Below are 14,941 nucleotides of genomic sequence, written 5' to 3'. Positions count from 1 at the left end.
TTCTTTTTTGTTTCTCCCTCTGTTTTTCTCCCTTCTCCATGTCTGATATGTTAAATTATAGTTTTTTCACCGCCAATTCGACTTCCTGATATGTTAAAAGAAATGGAGAAGGTAGGAAAATAGAGGGAGAAGCAAAAGAGAATGAAAAAATAAAAGGAAAGTTAAAAGAATATAAAAGAAAAAAATTAAATTGCTCAAGACGAAAAAGTATGGGGACCAATTGTATAATTTAACCTAAATTTTTTATTTGAAATGATGATTTTACATATCACGTCAGCTTATCGTTACACCATTAACGACAATTAACAGCTTTGTGACTAAAATGTTACAACATGATAACGTAAGTGACTAAAACATAACATTTCAAACATAAGTGACTAAAATGTAACCCTAGGTAAACAAAAGTGATCATGGGTGTAGTTTACCCTACTTTTATGTTTTTGAACAATTTAATTTTTTTTACTTCTTTATTTTCTTTTTCTTCCTTTTAGTTTTAACAAATGAAAATATAGAAAAACTATGTTAAAATATATGGAGAATGGAGGAAAACAATGGAGAAGAAGAAGAGAATGAAAAAGAAAGAAAAATAACATAAAAGAAAAAAAATTAAATTGCTCAAAATGAGAAAATATGGGGACCAATTGTATAATTTAACCTAAAATTTTTGTTTGAAATGATGATTTAACGTGCCACGTCAACTTACTGTTACACCGTTAATGACAATTAACGGCTCAGTGACTAAAATGTTACAATATGTTAACGTAAGTGACTAAAATGTAACTTGAGGTAAACAAAAGTGACTATTTTAGTAGTTTACCCTAATTTTTATATGTTTTTACAATTTTTTATATTTTATATTTTTATTTTCAAAATAATAAAATAAAAAGCTGTTATTTTATAAATATATATATATAATTACTAGAAAAATAATTCTAATTTTTTATAATTAATCGCCAATCTTGACATATGTCCATAAAAGAATACTATATGCTTATTAGCACGATGAGACAGGATAGTAACACAAAAAAAATAAATAGTTATCATCTACAAAGAAAAAACGCGACATAGTTACACATTGTTTTGCAATTCTCACACCTTGCAATATTTGATCATGAGAGCACATTTGCATATTAGGAAGAAGTCACCTTGTCCTATTCGGCTTTAGAGGAGTTGTTGGACTACCAGTAGCGATCAATTGTCTCCATTTGTTTCCATCTTTGCTTTGCACATTATCAATTTTAAAGCCTCCTAAAATACTTTTTGGCGGATAATATGTTAATGTCAGCACCCAGAAGAATATTATCCATTACATTACAACCTTGGATAAAAGCATTCTAACGTGGAGAAATTAAAGTAGACATCATTGGTCTGAAGCATTTTGAATGGTTTTAAGCATGACAAATCTCAATTTCCCCATCCTAATTGTAATCCATATCTGACAAGTGTTGTTTCCCCCCTTCCTAGGAATTCATATGTGATAGAAAATCTTCATCGGTAAGCATGTTAATAAGTCAACTGGGTCCTATTGTCACGGGTCAAAGTGTAAAGTCTGTGACCATGGCATAAAATGCATTCTATGGAGGTGTATATATATATCGATTAGATGTGGATCATTTGGCCCACGAGAACTAAAGAATTTTTAGAGAAGCCTATCAGATTGAAGCCTGGATGGCCCAATGATAAATATATGACAACATAGACTACCTTGATAAATATGGGAACTAATCTTAGAAGATTGATAGAAATCATATCTTGTAAAGATTAGATTAAATTTTGTATTGTGTATCTTGTAAATCCCATGATTTAAGAGATAGGTTAACCTCATCTGTCAATGTAAATCCGGATCGTAGGTTTTTGGGGAGCTCAACAATAAATAGAGAGCCTCCCTTCACTTGTAAATCATCTATTGCATATTGAATTCTTAAGAGTAATATAATTCTTGGAGAGCATTTAGTCAAACACCTTTCGTGCATTCTTTTTGCGGCTTTCTGTTGTTCTTTCGTAGCTTTTTTTGGCACATGCAATTGCTTCTGCTATACAAATTAGTGCCTTGAAGGAATTCTAAAGGAATCCTCACTTGTGGTGGTTAGGCTGACTTAGAGGAGTTTAGAACGAATGGTTTGCCTAAAGCTGCATGAATCGTGAGACGAAAGATCTAGTCCCGTAACACTACGGTGTGATTGCAGTGGATAATGATACAAATGGAATGTAGTCCCAAACTCCACTATACATTATTGTTCCTCAAATTGGTACTCTTAAGGATACAAGATCACAACTGTAATACCTACCATTTTCTTAAATCGGTATTATTTTAAATTGTTCTGATAGTTTTTATAAAAGAATAGAATAGAAGGGAAAAAAATCACTTATGGTAATTTATGTTAGACGATGGTTTTGACAATTTGGGAGAAGCTAATCCTAGAGAAGAGGGAGAAAGGAAAAGGAAGGGCAAATCGATAGAGTTTTAGCAATTAAGGTGAGTTTTGGTTTAGATTTTTCCAACATTTGTGTTTTTAATCTATTTTTCCGTAAAATTTGGGACAATTTAATAATTTGTTGATTTTTGGTGACTTTTCTGTGAGGTTCAGCGAAATTTTTGGTACCCAATAAAAATTCTGTTCAAGATTTTTCAAATAATACGTGTGGCATCCATTTGGATAAGGTAATTTAGGAGAAAATAATTTTAAAGTGTCTGTAATATTATTTTGACAGTTTCAAATAGTATATAATTATAAATATTCATTTGTTTCTAATATAAAATTTATACTTTCATTTGGCATTAATAGCTGCTAGGCATATGATACTTCACTCTTCGCCTTACTTGTATATACGTTACTATGTTGTCTTAATTGGACTAGTATAGTAATTCGATTTTAAAATTTTTTAAAAAAATCTAAAAGCTTAAAACGTTTATTATAAATAGATTTCATAAATAACAAATTAATGGATTTCATAAAAAAAATTCATCTATATTTAATCTAAAAATTGTATATATCATGCATATATATTAATTTAATACATTATTTTATCAAATAAAATATATAATATTTATTTAAATATTAATCATAAAATTAAATTTAAACAAAATTATAAAATAATTTAAATACATTTTAACTGATAGAAGTGTACATCGCTAAATAAGAAAACTAGTATAATTTAATATAACAAGTTACATACACTACATTTGTGACAAGTGACGATGTCTCGAGTTTTGCATTTAATTTTTATTTTCTAATTATCCATTGAATTTATTTATTTTAATAAAATCATATTATTACAATATATATTTATAATAATACCATATATTTATTAGCATATTATTCTATCTTTGATTCTAATATTAAATAAGACTCCATAAATATGCAAAGATTTAATCATTTTACTATTTTAATAAATAATTATATACACAGAATTTATTCACAATATATTTTCAAGTACTATTTTATATTAATACATATATGTGTGTATAAATATGTGCATAATATATTTTAGTTAGATATTATTATATATCTTTTCGGGTACTATTTGTATTGAATAATATACCAAAAAATATAGAATAAATTACATTCAATTACCTTTTTTAAAAAATAAATTTATATATTATTATGTTTTAATTTCATAATCATATTAGTAGTGAACAGTACAAAATTTTTAAAAATAAAAAATAATTAAACTACATATAACTTAATTAATATATATATATTAAATACATGCATCGCACGAATAAAAAATATTTTTAATATATAATATTGGTCCGTTAAGTGTAGTAAAAGGCGATAATTAAACACATTGTTAAATACTGATTTGGGATAAAGAAAATATTTGGTATAAAATTAGCGTATTGATTTTAAATTTAATTTATATGCTCACATGTAGGAAAATGACTCCACGTTTAAAAATTTTAAAAAAAAATGAGATGTATTAATTTACTTTTTTAATCTAATGTATATGAGTTAATATGTTCTTTTTTTATTAAAGAAGCAAAATGCAATTCAATATAATTGTCTCCATAATATTTTTACTTTGTTTAATTTTATTTTTACCTTGCTTTTGGTAGACGGAGACGAAATTGTTTTAGCAGATGTCCCTTTAGAAGGATAGAATCAAAGTATATTGTCGAACAAGTAGGTGTAACTGTTGAGTTCTATGGAGGCAAACTCAATGAAGTGAGTTATAGTGATCCTGCTACTATGAAAATATATATTAGGCATGCTCAATTGCGTGAAATTTTTGAATTAGTTCGTGCTACTTTGAAATTCAATGGTGTTTTTCATACCAGTCCAAGGGGTTGGTTTACTTTTAGGCATGCTTTGTTTGCCTTGCTTTTCTTCTTCGGGCACATTTGGTATTGTGCTAGAACTCTATTTAGAGAAGAGTTTATAAGTTAGTTTTTAGGATTAAAACCTATAGCATCAGACGTGGGTGAGAAGAGTATTAGTATTAATAGTTTTCTATTTTGGAAAAGAGGAGGAAAAGGCAAAAAACATAATAGAGAAAATGAGAGTAGAGCCGGAGAAGAGGAACGGGACAAAGAAAGAAAAACTTACCAATTAGACTATTGACTAGGAAAGGAATACTAACATTCAACTTTCGTTTTATGGTATTTTGGATTGTAAGTTGTCATCTTTTTTCTTTTTTTTTTACTTGATTTTGTTTTAACGAGCACGATAAACATAATAGAGAAAACAAGAGTAGAGTCGGAGAAAAGGAACGGGGCAAAGAAAAACTTACCAATTAGACTATTGACTAGGAAAGGAATACTAACATTCAACTTTCTTTTATGGTATTTTGGATTGAAAGTTCTCGTTCTTTCTTTCTTTTTTACTTGATTTTGTTTTGATGAGCATGGTGTACAAGCCCAATTTGCCAGGGCCCGACAACCAAATAAAACTCAAACCAATTAAACTAACCCACCAGCCCAACTAACCCAATACCCTTCAGCCCAAACCAATTACAACCCGGGCCCATTACAAACAAATAAAATACAAACAGGCCCAAAACAATTAAACCTAATAGGCCCAAACCAACCCAATACCCAACAAACTTAAGCCCAAATGCCAAAGTCAGACTAGGGTTTCAGTCTCTGAAACCCTAGTGCCGCACGCTCTGACCTTTGGCCTAGCTCGGCGCCGCCTCCATCAGCACTGTCACGTTGCTCACCTGCTCCTAGCGCCACACCTGCTCCATCTGCCCATCAGCTACCCTGCAAAATGAAACAAACACGCAAAGCAGAAGCAAACAGTAGCAAAACAGTAATGGAAGCTATAACATTGTATCAATCTGCTATAAAAAGAAAAAAATGTAACCTTTTTAGGGGTTCCGATTTCAAAAAAAATATTGGAGAAATAAAAGAAAAAGTTTCAAAGGTGATTTTCATTCTCAAGTTTCTTTTCTCTTTTGATTCGTTTTTGTTCTTTTACTTCACATCTAAAATATAACCTAAGAAATAAAAAAGAACATACCCGAGTCATCGCGGTCGTGGCGTTGCCGGAGTTCGGGTCACTGAGAACGGACGAGGAAGGCGTTCTTTTTTGGGGTTCCCTCTCTTGGCCTTAAGGCTTTAAGGACCCGATCTCCGAAAGGCTTTCGAAACGGGGTTTAAAAGCCCGACTTTTCGCCTTCCAATTGGCGTCTACAGCGGCGCCGGCGCCGGTGATCGGCGACCGACATAATGGTCCACAATCGGCCCCTCTCCACAATCGGGGGAGGGAGAAAACTTTTTTTTAAGAAGGAAGAAAAATGATTTTTTAGGATTTTTTTAGGCTTATATAGCCCTCTGATACAGCGTCGTTTAGGATCCTCTCCCCATGCACCAAAACGGCTCGTTTTGGGGAGGGAACCCGAGAACCGACCCGACCCGCAGGAGGATCCGCGTGTTTTTAGCGGAAGGGCTAATTGCGCTTTCAGCCCTTCCGCTTTTAAAGGATTTTGCAATCAAAGTTCTTTTTGTTTTTCAATTTTGCCCTGTAATCTATTCTGCTTTACAATCTGGTCCACCTTGAAGCTATGCGTTTGGGGGGAACGGGATTATTTCCCATTTGGTCCCTCCTTGTCATTTGCGCATTCAATGTGGTCCTTCTCCTTTATTTTGTTTTCGATTTCGCCCCAAATGTTTTTTATATTATTTTAGTCCTTTTCTATTTTTATTTTATTATTAAACCAATTAAGTTAGTATTATTATTATTGTATTATTATAATAATACATTTTTATAATATATGCTTATATATATGTTTTATTTATCATAAATATATATTTTTATATTTCACTTTTTTATATATATACATGCATACATATATGTATATACCTATATGAGCTTTTATATTTAATAACTTCAAAACATATATATATGTGTTTTCATATTTTATAATTATACATAAATATTTTCCTTATATGCGCATGAATACTTTTTATATATTTTATAATTTTGATCTATTTGCTTCTTTGTTATTATTTGTTTTACTTAATGTTCATTTATTTATTTATTTATTTATTTATGTTCATTCTTTAAAATGTTTTAGTTTTTTTTTATTTACTTGTATATACATGATTGATAAGGCAATGTTTTGCGTTTGGAAATTCGAGGAAACATGCCCTAAGGTGCTGGGTGTCGATTTTTCTCGTTCAACCAAATGGCTTAATATCCTTCTTAAAAATTTCAAAACAAGGCAATGTTTTGCGTTTGGAAATTCGAGGAACGTGCCCTAAGGTGCTGGGTTTCGATTTCTCGTTTAACCAAATTGCCAAATATCCTATTGAATTTAAATCCATGCCGTACGAGTTTTTTTTAAGGATCGTATTTTAAATTTCTTTAAAGTTTTCAATCTTCGACACTAAGACATTAAGTAATCAACTAGGTACCAATTTTGGGCGTATCGAGGGTGCTAATCCTTCCTCGTGCGTAACCGACTTCCGAACCCATTTTTTTGAATTTCGTGGATCAAACTTGTTGCTTTAATAAAATCAAACATTTTATTAAAAACAACCACTTTTCAAGGTGATCCAATCACACCTTATCAAAAAGGATTGGTGGCGACTCCCGTTTTCGTTTTCATTCTCAAAACCCAAGTCAACCCCATTTTTCATCCAAAAAATGGTGTCAACACATGGTAAACATATATAATAGAAAAAACGAGAGTAGACTCAAAGAAGAGGAATGAGACAAAGAAAGAAAAAGGTACCAGTTAGACTATTGACTGGGAAGGGAATATTGACATTCAACTTTCTTTTATGGTATTTTGGATTGCAAGTTGTTGTCCTCTATTTTTTTTTACTTGATTTTGTTTTGATAAGCGTGATAAACATTATAGAGAAAACGAGAGAAGAGTCGGAGAAGAGTAATGGGACAAAGAAAGAAAAACTTACCAATCAGATTATTGACTAGGAAATGAATATTGACATTCAACTTTTATTTTATGGTATTATTGAGAGAATGAAATAAAATGAGGATCTTAAATAAATTTATCGAAAAATATAGACATGGAAAAGCTTGGCCAAAATAAAAAGACATAATTCAAGTGGTATTAAATTCCTGAAGATTGTGGGCCAGTAGTTCAAACATCTAAAGGTATAAAGCCAATGGGGTACAAATTATGAAAATATATAATATTTTTTTGTGGTGGATGCAATAATCTTTAGATGTATTACTAAGCCTAGCAGTTAATGAAATATTTGACATATGTCTTATGATTGTTGTTATAATCTTTATGTGAATCACAATATAGTGGAAGTTTATATTAAAATACTTGAAAGACTTAGAATGCTAGACGCACATAGAAAATCTGAGGAAATTATTCAATACACTTGAGTAAATAGTTATATAAATTAAATTGATTAGAACATATGTGGTAAATTTAACTTAGTGAATAATAGTTGAAGGAAGACTATAAAATGATCCAACATGCACATGTATATACGGGTTGTGATCAAAGTTTGCTATAATTATTGTTGGAACTCTTGAAGAGATCAAAATATATTTCTTCAAAAGTCTTCCTCACTCATGACTTTTAGAAGAATGATGATATAAATGTTTAGCAAATTTGTTCAAGTGATCATTTGAAAACTAGTATTCAAGACTGAATACTTAGAATATGAGTGTCGAAACCATTTTTTAAAAACAAAAAATTTAGGTTGTCGACTTTAAAAAAATGAAAATTGGGAGTCGCCACCAATCTTTTATTAAGGTGTGATTGGATCACCTAAAAAAACAGCTTTGGTCTACGAGTTTTAGAAAAACGGATCCGGGAGTCAGTTACGTACAAGGAAGGATTAGCACCCTCGTAACGCCCAAAATTGGTACCTAGTTGATTAATTAGTGTCTTAATGTCGAAAATTTGAAAAATATAATCCTTAGCAAAAGCTTAAAAACGTTACTTATTATGACCATTATCATTTCGAAGAAAGAAAATGTCACACCCAATGCGTTAGGGCACAACATTCTAATTTCCTCAAAAATGAATTAGTCTAAAACTCGTGTAATAAAAATTTAAAAGAATATTCATTTAGTCGACCCCGTTTTCATCCAAAAAAAATGGTGTCAACACATTTGTTTAAGATTTAAGAAATCGCGGCCCAATACGTTAGGGCACAATTCCTCAAAATCTCAAACTTGAAATATTTCCTTTATTATTATTTTTTCAAAAAATCTTTGTCTCGAGAAATCAATACGTCACATCCAATACGTTAGGATACAACATATTTAACTCCCCAACAACAAGCTTTTATTTTATATATTTTTATTAATGAGCAACCTCGATCGTTGGATTTAACGAAGAAAATCGGAACCCAATACGTTAGGGCTCAATTTCCTTGAAAATCCTAAATACGAGTGTTATCTTAATTTTGAAAATTTTAAAATCGAAAAAAAATGATGTGATGCTACATTAAATATAAAATGTAATAATAAATACAACAATGGCATAGAAATAAACGAAATTAATGTACATAAAGAACGACATGTAAAATATCAAATGAATATAAATGAAAACATAAATCAATAAGCAAATGAAGGAAATAAACAAAAAATATAAAGAGAAAAAGGTACAAAATATATATACATTTGAAATTATGAAGAATAAAAGACATAAAGATAATTTACTCATAAAATTTTGGGTTATAAAACTTATATATATATATATATATATATATATATATATAACACATAATGCATTTATGAAAACAAGGAAAATATAAATATATACATATAAAATATATTCATGCATTTACAAAAAATGAAATATATAAGTATAATATAAAACGTGGAAAATATTTATAATAAGCTTTGAATGGAGTATAAATATATGTGTATATATTACAAAAATATATAAACATATAAAAATCATAGAATATGGGTAAACGTATAAATATTATGAAATATAAATGTGTATATATATATGTATAAAAACTATGAAAATAAAATAATAATAAAGTATGTATATAATATGTATATATATTAAAACGTTTAAAATATATATGTATATATATTAACATGCATATCTTGCACATATATGTAGGTATAATAATAATAATATATAATATAATAATAATAACAAAATTAATAAAATAGACTAAAAACCTAAAATGAAAGATTAATGATTAAATTGAAAATCAACATAATTTAAAAAAAAATGAAGGGCCAATTAAAAGGCGCGAATAACTCATAGGGCTCGAATGGGAAAATATCTCCATCCTTTGAAACGCGTCACTTTATTAGGGCTAAATAAAATAAATAAATAAAATTCGCAGTGGTATCACCTTCTCCCTTTTTTAAAATCGTAAATAAGTAAAAAATAATCGAAAAAGAAAAAAAAGAAAACAGTAAGCCACCTTTAAAAAACTGTCAATCGTTCTCCCTTTTTTATTCATTCTCTTTTTCTTTACAATGAAGGGAGAGGCCTCTATTTATAGCTGAGCCTCCCCAAATCCAACGGTACAGATCAATTACATCAACGGCGAAGATTAAAGGGTATCTACAAATTAAATCTCTAAGATTACAAAATCATATCTTCTAAGATTACATATCATATCTAAGATTGCATATCATATCTAAGATTGCATATCCTCGAAGATTATGTTTCCATATGTGAGTCCGGGCTAAAATTGGGTATTACAATGAGATATTATGTGATGTTGTCATGAGGGAGTGTAAATACACGTTGTACTCTTTTTCCAGTAACCGAGGTTTTGTTCTACTGGATTTTCCTAATAAAGTTTTTAATGAGGTAGCATGTTATGCATATTATGGGTAAGTGTACTCTTTTTCATTCACTAAGAATTTTTTCCACAGGGTTTTTATCTTAGTAAGGTTTTAACGGAACATGTTATCTACCAATGGTCATCTAAAGGGAGTGTTATGAATATTTATTATTAAGTAGACGTCCATCAAGATCAAAATAAGTTTGATTTACTTTGTAACTCTAAAATTCATTAGAAGTATAGTTTGATTTCATTTATGTTTCTCATTTCTATAAATATAGACTTTGGAAAAACATTATAAACATTGCTATTGATCAAGAAAAATACGTTCTATTTTGTTCTCTTATTTCTTGTTCTCTTTTACTCATCTATTTTCTTGTTCTTTACTCTTTTATTATTCATTTCATAACAAACTATTTAAAATTAAAAAAATAAAAAATTTTAAATATATAAAAAAATTCTAAAATTCCAAACAAGTTATCAGAAACCTAAATCAACAAGTCAACCATCGATTTGGAAATATGAGAATTTCATATCTTTGACATAATCTTTTGTCATAATCACCAAAATTTAGTATATATTATATTTTTTTCTTCCCAAATTTCAGGGCAATATACAAATAAAAACCCTTTTTTTTAAATTATTGAAATAAGTCAGGTAAAAAATTAATTACCGGAATGACCCTATTTCCCCGAAAACGCGTCCACGTCAACGCGTTGTCAGGTGACGAAGCAGGAAAACGCTTCCTCAAGGAAGCGTTTTATCCACGTGGACAAAAAACACATCCTTGAGGGCACGCTTTCTGTCCATGTAGGCAAAACGCTTCTAGGGTTTTGGGTTTTGGGTTTTTAGTTTAGGGTTTAGGGTTAGGGTTTTAGGGTTTTTAGGATCAAAGTTTTAAAGAAAAAATTAAATAAATTAGGGATTAGGGTTTAAGGTTCCTTAATTAAATTAATTAAAAATTTTCAAAATTAGATTAAGGTTTCGTGTTTATAGTTTTTAAAGAAAAATCAATTAAATTAGGGTTTAGGATTACTTGAGTAAATTAATTAAAAATTTTAAAAAAATAGATTAGGGTTTAGTGTTAAGGGTTTTTTTAAAAAATCAAATAAATTAGGGTTTAAGGTTACTTGAGTAAATTAATTATAAATTTTAAAAAAAATTAGATTAGGGTTTAGTGTTTAGGGTTTTTAAGGAAAAACTTAAATAAATTAGGGTTTGGGGTTTAGGGTTAATTAAATTATTTGTTAATTTAAAAAAGCTCCCACGTGGACGCTCTTTTGCTACAGTAGCTCCTGAAAAAATAATTTCGAGAAGACGTTTCTCAGCAAATAGTGTCAAAAATGCTTTAAGCAGGATGCATTGTCAGCAAAAGTACTGAAAGAAGCTCCCACGTGGACACTAGAGGTGCTCATGGGTCGGGCCGGGAAAAAGTACCGAAATATAGGCCTAGAATTTTGCCCAGACTCAGCCCGGGAAAAAATTCATAAGCCCGGGCTCGGCCCGGCCCGTTTTTAAAATAAATACCAAAAATTTATTTTAAAAATTAAAACAAAAATAAAAATATTTATTTTAAAAATATTTTAAAATTAAAAATATTTTAAAATATTTTAAAAATATTTTAAAATTAAAAAATTTTAAAAAAGTATTTTAAAAGTATTTTAAAATTTAAAAAAATAAAAAAATAAAAAAAATTATTATATTCGGAAAGTAGGCCGGCCAAAAAGTGGTGCAGAGGTCTTACCTGCTTTTTAATCGGGCCTCATTTTTTGCCCAAGCCCATATTTCGGCCTATATTTTACCCAAACCCTCCCATATTTTGGTGAATTCGTCGAGTCGGCCGGGTGCCCGACCATGAGCACCTCTAGTGGACGCGCTTTTGCTACAGTAGCTCCTATTTGGCCTGAGGCTATAAATAAGGCAAATTTTTTTTCTCAAATTGCATAAGTTACAGCAAAAAAAATTTAGAGAGGCTAAGAAGGATAGAAATTAAAGATGAGTGAACGTATTAGTGTTGTTATTTACTATGAAGGTGAGATTCGTCATACCGAGAACGGTGTTGTTTTTTTATCGGAGAATATAGTGCGACTGGTTTTTAACCATAAAATAGATTTGACAGAACTTCGTAAAAGAATTAGGCGTAAAATATTCGGAACGACGCCAATGAAAGTTCTTTCTATTACGTATCAGTTTTGTTCTTCTGTTGATCCGGTGACATATGACTCGTTCGACATAAAAGGTGCTCGTAGCTTGGAGGCAATGGTGCAGACTCATCTCGCTAGTGGAGCACCCTATATTGAGTTTTTTGTACAATTTACATCGCCAAATGATGCATTTGCGATTGCTGTTCGAGAGGTATACACGACCCCTGCCCGACACTCGGTTAGTGGGTTACAAAACATGGAACAACCCATGTTTGGTAGCGGTATGGAACACACAACCTCTAAACAATACTCTGTTAGTGGATGGGATATGCACCTCGGTGGGTCGATGTTTGATGTTGGAAATACGTACTGGGGAACGGCATCAACTTCTAGTGGTTGGCAATCTACATCCAATTGGGGACGTTATGAAACACCCAGAAGAAGGGATGATGTACTCCCTATGACGTCCACCAGTAAGGGGACCTCGTACGTTACAGATGATGGTGGGTTAGAAGATGACTCTGATGTGGATCCACCTCGAGAGCCCGGGCCCGATGGTGTAGAAGTTGTATTATTTTCTGAACCAGAGCCTATTCCAACCGAACCTGAAGATGTTGAAGGGGGTTCAGATGAAGAAGAAGATCCACGATTCAGGGCATACACACCTCCAGCCCACATGCATAATGTCGATCTTTCTGCAGATGATGCGTTGGAGTTTCTAGATCTATTATATTAAAAATGTAAAAGTAAATTTCTATTTTATTACATGAAATAATATAGAAGAATTTCTATTTTATTACATCAAATAATATTAAAATATTCAAAATGTTTGTAAAAATATATTAAAATAAAAATCAATCTCTGTGCCCGTCGAATTCAGTGCCACATGGCGGCCGTCGACAGTTACGCGCTAGATTCCTCTTTTGTCCAGCTTCCGGCGGGGGTTGTGGTTACTCCGACGAGGATTATGGTTCCTCCGGTAAGGGATCTGGTTGTCGGTGTTGGGACGATAAGCCACCTTGATAGAATAGTAACTATGGAGGTGTTTGCATCACCAACGTCGAAGCTGTTTGAAACCCATATGGTGATGGGGATTGGTGAAAAGAAGAGCTCCTCGACGGCCTCTCCTGCGATCCCTCGTGCGACAGTGGCCTATACATTGGCAGTCTACTCGGCGTAATCGAAAATGGAGATGAACAGGGCCATGGACTCCAACCTGCCATAAGACTAGAAAAGGGAAACATATAAGGGTTAGGATACATAAAAGGGCTAGGATACGCACCTGGCATCATCTGAAAAGGCTGTGCCATGGGTATCGTCGGTTGAAGTGCTAGGCCGGGTGACTGTGCCGGTGCTGTTGTTGGGCCTGGTGATTGTATGAGCATTGTTGATAGGTCGAGTGATTGTGTGGGCGCTGTTGATGGGCCTACGTCGTCGTCCCTTCTTTTTGGATTTAAAGGGCCACGTCATTCCCTTTGGACACGCAATTGTCGCTGCCTCTCCTTTTTCGACAATAAATACGACTTGCCATGGATCCTAAACCATGGCATGTATTCCGGCACGCACGCTAACTCTAGAACGATGACGGTTCCCGAGTATGTATATAATCATACCGATCTTCCCATATTTGGATGTAGTGTGACCAGAATCTCGGCTAATCCGTATGCAATTGCCGCAGGTCAATTTTGTGATGATCATCCAACACTTCAGGTGCCACGGGAATCGGTTGTCGGAATCTAAATTGCCTAAATACTTTGTCCGACTTGTGTATCTCAACGGTCGCAAAGTTGGCCAATGAGACTTTCACATGCCAAGCGTTTGGATTTTGGAAGTACTCATCCGGAATTACTGCCCGAATTGCCGGATCCTCGTATGGTGTCCATTGAAACTATATGAACATGATGGAAATATTAGTTATATACATAATACATAATACTAAATATTAAATACTAAATACCAATTGACTATCTCATCATGGAAATATCTATCTTATTTAATACTTACTTGTGCTTCCGACCGTTGGTCTAATAGAAGTCGTATATCTTCAAGAGAGGTAGGTAATCGAGCATAACTTGTCGAATGGTTACACCTAATTAAATAAATTTTTAGCATACGATTATATTTTAAATCTACGTAATAATTGTAAAATCTAATATAAAATTTACCTCGTTATGAGTGGAAATGTATATGGGTTGTCCACTCGAGGACGTAAAAATGGAAAGTGAAACCGTGCCCATGACTGCAGTAGTGATAGGCAACCTCTGATTTTCGCTTTATTCGGTCACGTTGCCCGCACATCTCCCGGTACAATATTGGCAACACGGCAGAACCCCGACTAAATTCACCAGCTACTCTAAAATCAATGAGTTTCAGCAGCCATCTTAGATGTACAAGGTTCCGTGACAAGTCCGGCATCAGATAACCTCCAATTATCTGAAGAATGTATGCCCAAGCATATCAGATTCTTTCTAGTTCGGTAGAATCATCATCCGGCTTCGGGAATGTGTCTCATAACCAGCCCATCTCGATCCAACCTCCATTAATATTATCCGGAATAACGCTCAAAAGCTCGTAGCATACCGCTCCCCAATCACCAGATTGAACA

Source organism: Gossypium raimondii, chromosome 3 (genome assembly GCF_025698545.1).
Source record: "Gossypium raimondii isolate GPD5lz chromosome 3, ASM2569854v1, whole genome shotgun sequence".
Taxonomy (NCBI): Eukaryota; Viridiplantae; Streptophyta; class Magnoliopsida; order Malvales; family Malvaceae; genus Gossypium; species Gossypium raimondii.
The sequence above is the reverse complement of the archived record's forward strand: the minus strand, read 5'-3'. Positions refer to the sequence as shown.